Source organism: Oncorhynchus nerka, linkage group LG15 (assembly GCF_034236695.1).
Source record: "Oncorhynchus nerka isolate Pitt River linkage group LG15, Oner_Uvic_2.0, whole genome shotgun sequence".
In the NCBI taxonomy this organism is placed as follows: Eukaryota; Metazoa; Chordata; class Actinopteri; order Salmoniformes; family Salmonidae; genus Oncorhynchus; species Oncorhynchus nerka.
This window is the reverse complement of record NC_088410.1, coordinates 68,046,160-68,060,663: the sequence shown is the minus strand read 5'-3', so window position 1 is coordinate 68,060,663 and position 14,504 is coordinate 68,046,160. Positions and strand designations below refer to the sequence as shown.

At 41.8% G+C, this 14,504-nt stretch overlaps 1 protein-coding gene across 4 annotated transcripts in view; it reads left to right on the top strand.

Annotated features, from left to right (window-relative positions):
• Nucleotides 1-14,504, top strand: part of LOC115143188 (AMP deaminase 2-like) — an 86,550-nt gene that overhangs the window by 31,064 nt on the left and 40,982 nt on the right. Inside the window, exon 1 of one of the 4 annotated variants that reach the window (XM_029683336.2) lies at nucleotides 11,244-11,641. The exons of the other annotated variants lie outside the window; for them this stretch is intronic. The gene's annotated coding sequence lies outside the window, so the exon portion shown is untranslated. Of the gene's footprint in view, nucleotides 1-11,243; nucleotides 11,642-14,504 lie in introns of those variants that run through there. 4 annotated transcript variants of the gene reach the window in all.

Sequence of the window (14,504 nt, the reverse complement as noted above, 5' to 3'; positions counted from 1 at the left end):
GAAGCATCAGAGCTTGGAGAAGCCTTATTACCGTAACTAAACGGCCATGTGGAATTTGACTGCCTTCATGACTCGTGACCGCCTGTGTGGCGGGAATACAGTCACCGTAAGAGCCCCAATCACATACATATATTTAGCAGATGTTATTGTGGGTGAAGTGAAATGCTTGTGCTTAAGAGCTAGAAGCAGAGCTGTCATGTCGGTGGGCACCATCTTGCTCAAACCCAGGATGCATTGATGTGATTTGAAATCGTTTAGAAATGCTGATTGGCTAATGGTGAACAATATGTAAACTAAAAGTATAGCTGTCATGCTTGTAAGCAAATTATAGAGCTAAAAAAAACATGTGAATAGATCATCTTTTGTTTTTGCATTTAACTGCTGAACATGCTGTTGTACAAGCCATTTCCATAATAAGGGATGTCAGAGGTCACCATGTGGGAGAAGTGGGTGCTCAGGATGAGAGACCAGTTTCCCACTAGTAATTTTTTTTTATTTTTTAAAAGGCCTAAAAGTAATATATTTTTTAATATCCATTTTTTTCAGAGGTTTGGACAATTCACAATATATATTAAAGTTAGTGAGGGAGATTACATACACTTAGGTTGGAGTCATTAAAACTTGTTTTTCAATCACTCCACAAATTTCTTGTTAACAAACAATAGTTTTGGTAAGTTGGTTAGGACATCTACTTCGTGCATGACACAAGTAATTTTTCCAACAATTGTTTACAGACAGATTATTTCACTTATAATTCACTGTATCATGGCTGTTGACCGGGGTATGGGTAGCCAGGTGGAAAGCATGGCCAGCCATAGAAAAATGCTTATTGAAATGGTCAATTATCGTGGATTTATCGGTGGTGAAAGTGTTTCCTAGCCTCAGTGCAGTGGGCAGTTGGGAGGAGGTGCTCTTATTCTCCATGGACTTTACAGTGTCCCAGAACTTTTTGGAGTTTTTGCTACAGGATGCACATTTCTGTTGAAAAAGCTAGCCTTAGCTTTCCTAACTGCCTGTGTATATTGGTTCCTAACTTCCCTGAAAAGTTTCATATCGCGGGAGCTATTCGATGCTAATGCAGTACTCCACAGGATGTTTTTGTGCTGTTGAAGGGCAGTCAGGTCTGGAGTGAACCAAGGGCTATATCTGTTCCTGTTTCAAATGTTTTTTAACGGGGCATGCTTATTTAAGATGGTGAGCAAAGCACTTTTAAAGAATAACCAGGCATCCTCTCCTGACAGAATGATAAGGCTGTAACGTAACAAAATGTGATGAATATTCCTTTCGAACGCACTGTACGCAAGAATCGGAATGCATGATTTGCCATCAGTACTTGAAAACTTGTGAAGAAAACAGTAAATACATTATGCTCCGTACATGCATACGATATGCTACAATAGAAACGACAACACAATATACAGAAAATAAGGCACTTAATAGGAATGCACAAGTTAATATTTGTCATGAGAACAATAATGAAGGCAATGTGAGCGCCAGCCAGAAAATGTGCCAGGGAGAAAAAGTTTGTGCAAGAGTGTGCAAATGTCTATATACTTGATCTGGGGAAACACTGGGGGGGTGCTTGGGCTCTCGTTGGAGAGAGAAGTTTTGTCCTGCTCAGTAAAGCCTTGAACATAAATTCTCCGCAACAGTGAAATGGGCTACTTCTATGTGAATTAATGAGGAGACGGAACATACCTCAATTCAAACTGTTGTTAGAAAATACAACTTGTTAGAAAATAATTTGAATATTGACAAGTTGAAACATAGCAGGCAATATACTGTACACAGGCACCATTTTTGATTCCACTAAATCATGCAAAATTATCTTATGGACCGATAAGCATGACCAGTCAAATGTATTTACATACACTGGTGATTCCATCAATGAATAGGCTAGAAGGCATTATTTTGCAATGGGAGTTTTTTTGTCTTCTCCTGGACAATTGGATCACGTCAATTTCATTTATCGGCTTTCCTATTTATTTATTTTCGGACAAAAGCCAGCTATTACCGGCTAACGGAAACCCTCTGTCAAATATACACTGGAGTTGCTTACCAAGACGACATCGAATGTTCCCGAGGGGCCTAGTTACAGTTTTGACCTATATCAGCTTGAAAGTATATGGCACTTGAAAATGGCTGTCTAGCAATGATCACCAACCAACTTGACAGATCTTGAAGAATTGTATATATTATACAATCCATGTGTGCAAAACTCTTAGACTTACCCAGAAAGACTCACAGCTATAATCGCTGCCAATGGTGATTCTGACATGTATCGACTCAGGCGGCTGATAATTATCTAATCAAGACATAGTGTTTTATTTTTTATGAATTTTGTACAAAATGTTCTTCCACTTGGACATTAGAGTATTTTGTGTAGATTGTTGACAAAAAATGACAATTAAATCCATTTTAAATGACACTTTGTAACACAACAAAATGTAGAAAAAGATCAAGGGTTGTGAATACTTTCTGAAGGCAATGTATGTACACTACATGATCAAAAGTATGTGGACACTTGCTAGTCGAACATCTCATTCCAATGTCATGTCCATGAACATGGAGTTGGTCCCCCCCTTTGCTGCTATAACAGCCTCCACTCTTCTAGGAAGGCTTTCCACTAGATAGATGTTGGAACATTGCTGCGGGGAGTTGCTTCCATTCAGCCACAAGCTTATTAGTGAGGTCAGGCACTAATGTTGGGGAGCGATTAGGCCTGACTCGCAGTCAGCGTTCCAATTCATCCCAAAGGTGTTCAATGAGGTTGAGGTCAGGGCTCTGCAGACCAGTCAAGTTCTTCCACACTGATCCCGACAAACCATTTTCCTTGCTTCCTCGCCTTGTGCACGAGGGAACTGTCATGCTGAAACAGCGAAGGGCCTTTCCCAAACTGTTGCCACAAAGTTGGAAGGACAGAATAGTCTAGAATGTAATTGTATTCTCTAGCATTTAGATTTCCCAAACTGGAATTTAGGGGCCTAGCCCAAACCATGAAAAACAGCCCCAGACCATTAATTCCTCCACACAAATTTACTCTTGGCACTTCGCATTTGGGTAGGTAGCGTTCTCCTGGCATCCGCCAAACCCAGATTCGTCCATCGGCCTGCCAGATGGTGAAGCGCGATTCATCATGCCAGAGAATGTGTTTCCACTGCTCCATAGTCCAATGGCGGCGAGCTTTACACCACTCCAGCTGACGCTTTGCATTGTGCATTGTGATCTTAGGCTTGTGTGCTGCTGCTCGGCCATGTAAACCCATTTCATGAAGCTCCCAATGAACAGTTCCTGTGCTGACGTTGCTTCCAGAGGTAGTTTGGAGTGTTGCAACCGAGGACAGACCATTTCTTTGTGCTACGCACTTCAGCATTCGACGATCCCGTTCTGTGAGCTTGTGTGGCCTACCACTACGAGGCTGAGCCGTTGTTGTTCCTAGAAGTGTCCAATTCACAATAACAGCACTTACAGTTGACCAGGGCAGCTCTAGCAGGGCAGAAATTTGACGAACGGACTTGTTTGAAAGGTGGCATCCTATGACGGTGCCACATTAAAAGTCACTGAGCTCTTCCGTGAGGCCATTCTACTGTCAGTGTTTGTCTATAGAGATTGCATGAATGTGTGCTAGATTATATACACCTGTCAGCAACGGGTGTGGCTTAAGCCAAATCCACTCATTTGAAAGGGTGTCCACATACTTTTTGTGTGTATATACAGTAACAGTCAAAAGTTTGGACACACCTACTCATTCAAGGGTTTTTCTTTATTTTTACTATTTTCGACATTGTAGAATAATAGTGACGACATCAAAACTATGAAATAACACATATGGAATCATGTAGTAAGCTAAAATATGTTAAACAAATCAATATATACAGTGAAGTTTACATACACTTTTGCCAAATACAGTTAAACTCAGTTTTTCACAATTCCGGACATTTAATCCTAGTACAAATTCCCTGTTTTAGGTCAATTAGGAATGAGTCACCAAAAAAGTGTTAAACATATTTTAGATTCTTCAAAGTAGCCACCCTTTGCCTCGATGACAGCTTTGCACACTCTTGGTATTCTCTCAACCAGCTTCATGAGGAATGCTTTTCCAACAGTCTTGAAGGTGTTCCCACATATGCTGAGCACTCGTTGGCTGTCTTTCCTTCACTCTGGGGTCCAGGTCTTCTGATGCAGCACTCCATCACTCTCCTTCTTGGTCAAATAACCCTTACACAGCCTCGAGGTGTGTGTTGGTTCATTGTCCTGTTGAATAATAAATTATAGTCTCACTAAGAGCAAACCAGATGGAATGGCGTATCGATGCAGAATACCCCGATAGCCATGCTGGTTAAGTGTGCCTTGAATTCTAAATAAATCCCAGACAGTGTCACCAGCAAAGCACCATCACACCTCCTCCTCAATTCTTCACGGTGGGAACCACACATGCGGAGATCATCCGTTCACCTACTCTGCGTCTCACAAAGACACGGCGGTTGGAACCAAAAATCTCAAATTTGAACTCATCAGACCAAAGGACAGTTTTCCACCGGTCTAATGTCCATTGTTCGTGTTTCTTGGCCCAAGCAAGTCTTTTCTTATTTTTTTTGTCCTTTAGTAGTGGTTTCTTTGCAGCAATTCAACCATGAAGGCCTGATTCACGCAGTCTTCTCTGAACAGTTGATGTATCTGTGACTTGAACTCTATGAAGCATTTGGACTTATGTAGCAACATTTGAAATTGTGTTTCTTACATTGGATAGATGTAGATACTTAGATCTACAAAATGGTATATTATACACTGCATTTTTGATGAACAATGGGAAAGTAAATTCTGATTTGGAAGTTGATAAACTTGTAAACTCAAATATTGAGAAAATAGCCTTTGAATGTTTTGCTATCTAGTGAAGAGCTCCTCTTTGTCTACACCCATTCAGCATCATTCACAACCTCTTAAGCTTTAGCCCCACCCATCTCGTTTTGAGCGCACACTTGACGCTCTGGCCGATGATTTGCTTACCTTTGGATAACATGCTCTGCTTGGCAACAATTTCATTGCACTTTTTTGCAGATGTTTACTGACACCGGCCATATTCAACGGGTGTTGTACACTAGCTTAAAACATGTAGCTAGCTAGATAGATAAACAATTAACCTAGCTAGGTAAACAACGTGTAAGGTCACCCACGTCAGGTAACGTTAGTTAAAGAGCCAGCCAGCTAACGTTAGCTAGTTAAACAACAATGAACATAGTACCAAATCATGTCGTTACTACCCTGCATGAATCTGCTGGGAGCTAACCAACCAGATTCAATGTTAGCTAGCTAACATTAGGCTCTAACTAGCAATGCAAACGGCTCTGGGATACGAATAATAATGTCATACACGTAACGTTATCCAGGGAGCCAGCCAGCTAATGTTAGCTAGCTAGCTAACAATACACTTTAGCTTGAAATGAAACCACTTTCTTTCAAAATTAGAAATGTGTAATATCTGAAAATGTAGCTAGCTAGACTATCTTACGTTTATACGTCATCGTGCTTGATGGACGCATCTCCCTGTTACAGATGCCATGCCACGGTTGTCCTTAGTTTAAAGATGTAATCCAGAGACAGATGTTTTCTCCATCTCTTTAGCTATCATACTCTAATTCCACTGATTTCAAAACTCGATCCTCCAGAAAGTGGAGAGTAACACTTATGCAGTTCCACTACACAATACATTAAAAAAACTGCATTCGACAGGATTACCAACAGACTGACCAGCTCAAATAGTCAGAAGCCGTCTATATGGCAGATCAATCCAAACTCCTCTCTCGGCATGTCCAGCCCATCCATTATTTCAGCCAAACATGTCTAGTGGAAAAGTTGCAGAAACATTTTCTGAGGCTAAACCAACTAGGCTTGTAATTTAACAATTTGTGTTGTATTTACAGATAATAACAAACGTGTATGCTAAGGCACATGAAAGTTGACATGTTCCAGAAGTAATTTATGCCAAAAAACACATTTTGATGCAAAACATTTTTATGTACAAATACCTCTCCTGTGAAGTAGTGACGCACAACATATGCCTAGTTTCCTGAAACGAGGCACAAATATGATCACATGAACAGCATGTGGGGTGGCAGGTAGCCTAGTGGTTAGAGCGTTGGGCCAGTAACTGAAGGGTTGCTGGATCGTAATCCCCGAGCTGACAAGGCAAAAAAAATCTGTTGTTCGGCCCCTGAACACAGCAGTTAACTCTACAGGATTGGTTGGTCCCCTACGGGACGGTTGAGCTAACATAGGCTAATGCGATTAGCATGAGGTTGTAAGTAACAGAACATTTCCTAGGACATAGACATATCTGATATTGGCAGAAAGCTTAAATTCTTGTTAATCTAACTGCTCTGTCCAATGTACAGTAGCTATTACAGTAAAATAATACAATGCTATTGTTTGAGGGGAATGCACAGTTATGAACTTGACAAGTTATTAATAAACCAATTAGGCACATTTGGGTAGTCTTGATACAAAATGTTGAACATAAATGCAATGGTTCATTGGATCAGTCCAACACTTTGCACATACCCAGCTGCCATCTAGACCTGACCTAAAATAAATTATGGATTTATTGTGATGTTGTATATTCAATTAATTTAGACTTTTTAAAAATGTAGATGTTTCAAAGGCGCGCATCAGCGGCTTGTATATGTGGAGGCCTGGAGATGCTAAACGTGTTTATGTAAATTGCAGTCAATTATTGTGAGACTGACAAACTTTTGCATGACAATAACTGGCTGTCAAAATGTCATCATCGCCACAGCCCTACTCACGACTTTCTTTAATTTCAGTATTGATCATAGAAGCATTGGGAGTAACAGTTTTATATATTTTATGATGCCTCTTGCACTGAGATGCAGTGTCATAGACCACTCCTGCCACTCGGGAGCCCACAGTTGGATGCTACTATTAAATGTTTTGAAATCCTGTCTTCGAAAAAGCTGAAGGATCTTGACAGGCACACCTTGGCAAGGAGTCATTTCAATATTTCATGTGTAGAACAGAAGTGAAGAGTTTCTGTCAGGCAAGCCCTCCGTCATTTCTTTGTTGCGGAAGCACCCATCCCCCCTGTCCATACTGATTGGCTCATCAATAAGTGAACAAGCCCCAGAGCAGGAGGTTTTCTCCTCTGTGTCTCACTCTTCCTTTCTTTCATTTCACTCACTCTCTTTCCATTTTTCTTAATGATATTGCCTTTGCTATCCTCCTCACTGTTATTTTTGCTTTTTCTCTCTTTGTACTCTGTTCCTTGTCTCTGCCTCTCTCTTTTGAGTTATTACTCTCAGTAATGTGACATTATGTAGGCCTATTGTCAACAGTGACAGTAAAACTAACAACTAACATGCCCTGTGTATACTATCTTCATGAAATCCAGCCACTAAAGGCCTGCCCTATCACTCAACCATCATGAAACTACTTTCTTTGAGCATGTTTATTTTCAGTGGGATGAGATGGGATGCTTTGCTTTTGCTAGTGCTTACTCTCTTTTTGCGTAAATACTGTGTTTCCTTCTGCTATGGCGCATTTTCTGCTTTTGTTGGCCCAGCTCTATTGCATCACAAGCTACGCCTTCTAACCACACAGCGAGAGGGGCGTATTGTATCCCCGTATCCTGTGGGCTCCCAATGTCACGTGCCGAGGATGTACGTCATGGGAAAGTTTGGAAGACCAGTACTGTGTGTGTGTGTGTGTGTGTGTGTGTGTGTGTGTGTGTGTGTGTGTGTGTGTGTGTGTGTGTGTCTGAAAGTTTGAGGAAAGGCATATCTAGGTCAGCTTTCTTTTTCAGTTAACATCTGGTGCATTCTGGAGTAGGGATTTCAGTGGAGGGTTGTGAAGGGGTTGGGTGAAGAATCCTGTTTTAGTTTAGCAAAAGGACAATTTCTAGTATTGTCAACTTTGTCAGATCTTCACACAGATGACAATCATCAAGCCCTCAATGTCCTATCTCGTAGTGTGTCATAGCTCATAAAATGGGTTTCTCAGACAATGTTTTTCTCTTGTATCTTGTATCAAGAGTAATTCAATAAAATTGAGTAATCGGTTGACTTAGCAACCAGTGTGAAACCAATCTCCCAGTAATCAGATTTATATTGCATTACATAACACAAGCCAGATTAGGGTCACCCTACCTGTGTTACCCCCAGAAGAACTGAAAAAACAGTACCTTGTAATGCTATGATTTCACTTGGAAAGGCCCATCACTGCCTTTTAGGGATGTCGTTTTACGACGACATGATTCAGTGCTTCAGTGTGTGTCAGTGTGACATAGACCTGGAGGAAACAGTAAGAGTTTGGGTTCTGGCAGAACAGAACATGACTCAAGCCAGTTATTGTAGGTTAGCTCAACTTTTGTTTAATTATATGTATTTATACTTGCAGGTTTTGCACAAAAAACAGGAACTGTCTGGAACCCCAGACCCTTGTCTAGACGTGTTGTTTGTCTGGTCTGTGCCTGTGTCTCTCTGCTTAGGTCTATATGCTTATCTGTGGGGAATGTGTGTGTGTAGGGCAGGGGGCTCAAACTCATTCCCTGGAGGGCATAGTGTCTGCAGGTTTTCTATTCAATTAAGCCCTAGACAACCAGGTGTGGGGAGTTCCTTACTAATTAGTGACCTTAATTCATCAATCAAGTACAAGGGAGGAGCAAAAACCTGCAGACACTCGGCCCTCTTTGGAATGAGCTTGACACACGTGCATTAGGAGGCCCACCCACGGTGCTCAGAATGACAGGAATCACATTTAGATTGTGATAATGCATCTTAACAGAACATGTAACTCATGTAATGAAGCAGCCAATAAAACTTCATTTTCAAACATTTGCCAAAATGCAATACCTGGGAAAACACCATTCAAAACAGCGCACCTGATAGTGGTTCCATATGTGGCAGAGATGAAAATCTCTGGTAGAAACTTAGAAAGAAGGGAATCTAAAGATGCGACAACTATTATCGGTTTCAAAATGGATGTTTTCAGAATGGATACTGCCTCCTGCTCACATTGTAAAGTGGTGGGTGACACACTGATAGCCTGTTGCCTGCACTTGAATAGGAAATAGGAAGTGAGCTTCAATTACCAGTTGAGAAAAAAAAATAGCAGCTCTTTTCAATCATGCACCAAAACAGTTAACATGCGATTGCATTTCGAATTCTTATGAATGGGCTTATAAAAGCATGTTTTACTCGAGCAGCAACCAGCTGAGGAGCTGCAGGAGAACTCCTGATCAAAATTGTCTATGTATGCTGTGCGCATGTGATAGTTGTGTTGGATAAATAAGATACATGGTGACTAATGAAAATACACACAGGCCATTTTAATTTCACTAAATTCAGCCAATTAACCTATAGACCGGTTAGCATGACGGTCAGATATATTTACATGGTATTTCCATCAATGAATAAAAAGCATTCTTTTGCGATCAGATTTTGGCCTGCTACAGTTTTATTTATTGGCTTTTCATTTTTTAATCGGCCAAAAGACGTTAAATAGAAACCCTGGTGTGTATGTGTGACCTTGTGTCTTCCTTCCTTGCTATGAGTGGAATTTCCCTCTGTTGTCATTTTCACTCCCGTCACTTAGTCCTTAGCTTCTCATTCTAACAAGATTCACTACATGCTTATACTCTTAGCCTTGCCTAAAGACAGGTCAGATAATAAAGTGGTGCGAATAGAAAGACTCCTACAGAGTTCCAGCATTGTTCTAGGGAGGGATGACCCAGCCTGAAACAGGCTTCCCTTTAACATCAGTCATGTGAGGAAGGAAGCAAGAAATACCCACTTCCCCCTGCCTGCTGGCCTGCCTGGCTCCTTACAGGCTGCATTAGAGCAGAGGGCTGTCTGCTGTCATGGATGACAGGTTACATACTGGTGTACTAGTGTACTCACTCCTATCCCATCATATATACTGTAGACCACTGTGTAGAGTAAGCTACAGTACCAGTCAAAGTTTTGGACACACCTACTCATTCAAGGGTTTTTCTTTTTTTGTACTATTTTTGACATTGTAGAATAATAGTGACGACATCAAAACTATGAAATACCACATATGGAATCATGTAGTAACCAAAAATATGTTAAACAACTCAATATATATATATTAGATTTTAGATTCTTCTAAGTAGCCACCCTTTGCCTTGATGACAGCTTTGCACACTCTTTGCATTCTCTCAGCCAGCTTCATGAGGAATGCTTTTCCAACCGTCTTGAATGAGTTCCCACCTATGCTGAGCAGTTGTTGGCTGCTTTTCCTTCACTCTGCGGTCCAACTCATCCCAAACCATCTAATTTGGGTTGAGGTCAGGTGATTGTAGAGGCCAGGTCATCTGATGCATCACTCTCCTTGGTCAAATAGCCCTTACACACCCTGGAGTTGTGTTTTGGGTCATTATCCTGATTAAAATAAATGATAGTCCCACTAAACACAAACCAGGTGGGATGGCGTATCGCTGCAGAATGCTTGATGGTTTTTGCGACTGCACTTGAAGAAACTTTCAAAGTTCTTCAAATGTTCCATATTGACTGACCTTCATGTCTTAAAGTAATGATGGTCTGTCTTTTATCTTTGCTTATTTGAGCTGTTCTTGCCATAATATAGACTTTTACCAAAGAGGGCTATCTTCTTTATACCGCCTCTACCTTGTCACAGCACATCTAATTGGCTCAAACGCATTCAGAAGGAAAAAAAACTGTCATCAAGGCAAAGGGTCGCTACTTTGACGAATCTCAAATATAAAACATATTTTGAATTGGTTAACACTTTTTTGGTTACCACATGATTCCATGTGTGCTATTTCATAGTGTAGATATCTTTACTATTATTCTGCAATGTAGAAAATAGTAAAAAATAAAGAAAACCCTTGAATTAGTAGGTGTGTCCAAACTTTTGACTGGTACTGTATATAGAAATTCTAAAAGGTGTTCACTGTTCACATTTGCAGAATCTTAAATATAAGCTATGTACACATTCCGGCACTATAGGCTACTTTCTATTCATACAGACTAAATCAAATACTCATGAATGTAAAGAACACAAAGAAACAAACTACTTTCATATAATTTAGGCTACATATGAACACACAGCATGCGGTAATGCTGTGATGAGTATGGGGAGGGAGATAAACTGAAGAGGAGGAGAGAAGGAGTGGTGAGAGAAACCCATCCTTCTCCATTTTACAGCACAATGAAGTGGTGCAGCCCGTCTCCCACCCCTTTACGCCACGTGGTACGATCCAGACCAGTGTCGGAGGTATTTAAATCCTGGAGCCTGAAGCTTGTGCTGTTCGTGTACAGAAAACCGGCCTAATCCAGGAAGCAGCACAGACACAGAAACAGGGGAAGCAGAGGAAAAACATACTCAGTGCAAAACGTGACCGAGTGGGAAAAAGAGACCGTGATAAGAGGATCAGAGAGCGAGAGAAGGCACAGTGAATCCCGCTGCTGCAGCATATGTGAGGGTGAGGGCACCCTGTCGCTCTCTGTCATCACTCTCTCTCCACGTCTTCTGTGTCGGCAGGGGAGGGAGCAGCAGTCGTCCTGTCCCGGGCCTGGTGGCATGTCCCAGCATCCCACAGGAGCTCACGCAAGCCCACCACACGCACCTCCACCACGACCGTGAGGTACTGTAACCGCACCAAGAGAGATGAGTCTTGTGTTTATGTTCCCTCAGAGTGATGATGTAGCCAGCTATCTTATCCTTAGTGGATAACATGGCCATGTTGTTAGTGTGCTAGTTATGTGGTGGAGTCAGTTTCTATATAGTACCTTGCTCCACTACTTCTGAGACAGGAGCGGGATATACACACATACACATTGAAAACACAACACACATGGAGGCACCATCAGTCGATAGAGCAGGAAACTGCCCGGCCGGTCTGTCGCTATTATTGCCGGTCTCAGTCTTTCGACTGGGGTGACGCTGTGTGTGACTCCACAGGGCTGTATGTGTTTTGGTGAGGGGGTAGATCTCCTAAGAGAGAATTTTGCCTGTGTGTGATGACAGCTGATATTCGTGACGTGAGTAAAGTTGCAATGACCTTTCAAAAGTCCTCCATTCATGTAACGCTCGTCATTGGTGGAAGGAAGAGTGGACCAAAGCGCAGCATGGAAAGTGTTCATGATATTTATTTTCAAGAAACACTCAAACAAAAATAACAAATCCAAAAACGAAAGCGAACAGTTCCATCAGGCACAGACACTAAACAGAAAATAACACCCCACAAATCCCAAACGAAAAATCACAACTTATATATGATCCCCAATCAGAGACAACGATAGACAGCTGCCTCTGATTGGGAACCACACTCGGGGGAAAAAAGAAAAAAAGAAATAGAAAACAGATTTTCCCACCCGAGTCACACCCTGACCTAACCAAACATAGAGAATACATAAGGTTCTCTAAGGTCAGGGCGTGACAATTCAGCACAGTTTAATGTTCACTTTTACAGGCAGTTCAAACTCAGTGTGTGTGATGTCACAGCCTATGGCTAGCGATGTAGCCCTAAACTTGAATAGCAAGAAATGTAAATGACAAAACATTTCATGTTTGTTTACCACAATCCTCCTAGTTATGATTGTCTACCTTGCACGGGTTTGAATCCAGCCCATTGGTCTTTCAGCACACTTTTCTACTTTTCGTCTCTATACCTCTCTCTATCCTATCCAATGAAGAAAAAATACGTAAAGAGAGGACATGTTGGTGGCATGTGCAGAAACGTGAGATGGCCAATGGTGGCTAACTCAGGCATTCATCACTGGTCCTTTTTACCTGAACAGCCTTCAGGGTCTTTCCTAACGCTGTAGAAAATAGTCCATACTGTAGCAGGAAAGCTTGAGGAATTCCGGTGACTTTGGTGCGAATCAGATTGCCATGTTTTGTTTTCCAGCTGAGATAATATGCACTATATATTCAAAAGTATGTGGACACTCTTTCAAATGAGTGGATTAGTCTATTTCAGCCACACCCGTTGCTGACAGGTATATAAAACTGAGCACACAGCCAAGCAATATCCATAGACAAACATTGGAGGTTTGAGCTCAGTGACTTTCAATGTGGCAGCGAAATAACAGCGCAATGTCAAATACAGCCTAGTCAAATAATTAACATCCAATCACATTAACCGTTACTCTCTCACGGGAATTCCACCAACGATCCGTATGTAGCCAAACGTAGCTGCTGCTCATTCTGTTTGCTCGAAAATTGATAAATGGTTAAAAAAAAAGTAAGGCCCGCATCCATAGAGACACATACCAGTTCCTCTGGTAATACTGCTACTTCCAGCAGTACTATACCTGCACCTGTCGACGACACAAGTTGTTCTGCTTCCACGAGCACATCCAATGCTAGCATAAGTAATTATACATTTATTGTTAGCCCAGCTAGCATGGACACTGACAGTTGTGAATCTGGTGCTGCCGATGAGCTACTGCCCTTACCCGTGAAAGCACCGAACAACAGACAGGGACTTTGGACCATCAAAGAGGCGCAAATATGATGAGAACTACATTGATTTGGGGTTCACTTATATTGGGAGTTGTGCCTTTCCTCAGCCACAGTGTGTTACATGTGCAAAAGTACTATCTCACAACCTGATGAAACCTTCACTCTTGCACATACAGTACATTTAGAAACTAAACATGCCAATTTGAAAAATAAGCCACAGGAGTTTTTGGAGCGAGAATTAAGATGACTTACGAGTAGTAAGACACGTTTAAAAGCAACAGATACCATTAATATGAAGGGGCTAGAAGATTCGTATATGGTGAGCTACCGAGTGGCTAGGACAGGCAAGCCCCATACTATTGTGGAGGACTTCATTCTTCCTGCTGGCGCAGATATGGCTGACGCAATGCTGGGGGAAAAAGCCCAAAAAACTATACAGACAATGCCTCCATCAAACAACACTGTTTAACGACGCTTCATTGACATCAATCAAATGTATTTATAAAGCCCCTTTTACATCAGCCGATGTCACGAAGTGCTATACAGAAAGCATGGTGGCTAGGAGAAGCATGGTGACTAGGGAAAACTCCCTAGAAAGGCAGGAACCTTGTAAGAAACCTAGAGAGGAACCAAGCTCTGAGGGGTGGCCAGTCCTCTTCTGGCTGTGCTGGGTGGAGATTATAACATTACATGGCCAAGATGTTCAAACATTAATAGATTACCAGCAGGGTCAAATAATAATAATCACAGTGGTTGTAGAGGTTGCAACAGGTCAGCACCTCAGGAGTCAGTTGGCTTTTCATAGCCGATCATTCAGAGTTAGAGACAGCAGGTGCGGTAGAGAGAGAGAGAGTCAAAAACCGCAGGTCCGGGACAAGGTAGCACGTCCGGTGAACAGGTCAGGGTTCCATAGCCGCAAGCAGAACAGTTGAATCTGGAGCAGCAGCACGACCAGGTGGACTGGAGTCATCAGGCCAGGTAGTCCTGACGCATGGTCCTAGGGCTCAGGTCCAAGCGAAAGAGAGAGAGAATTAGATAGA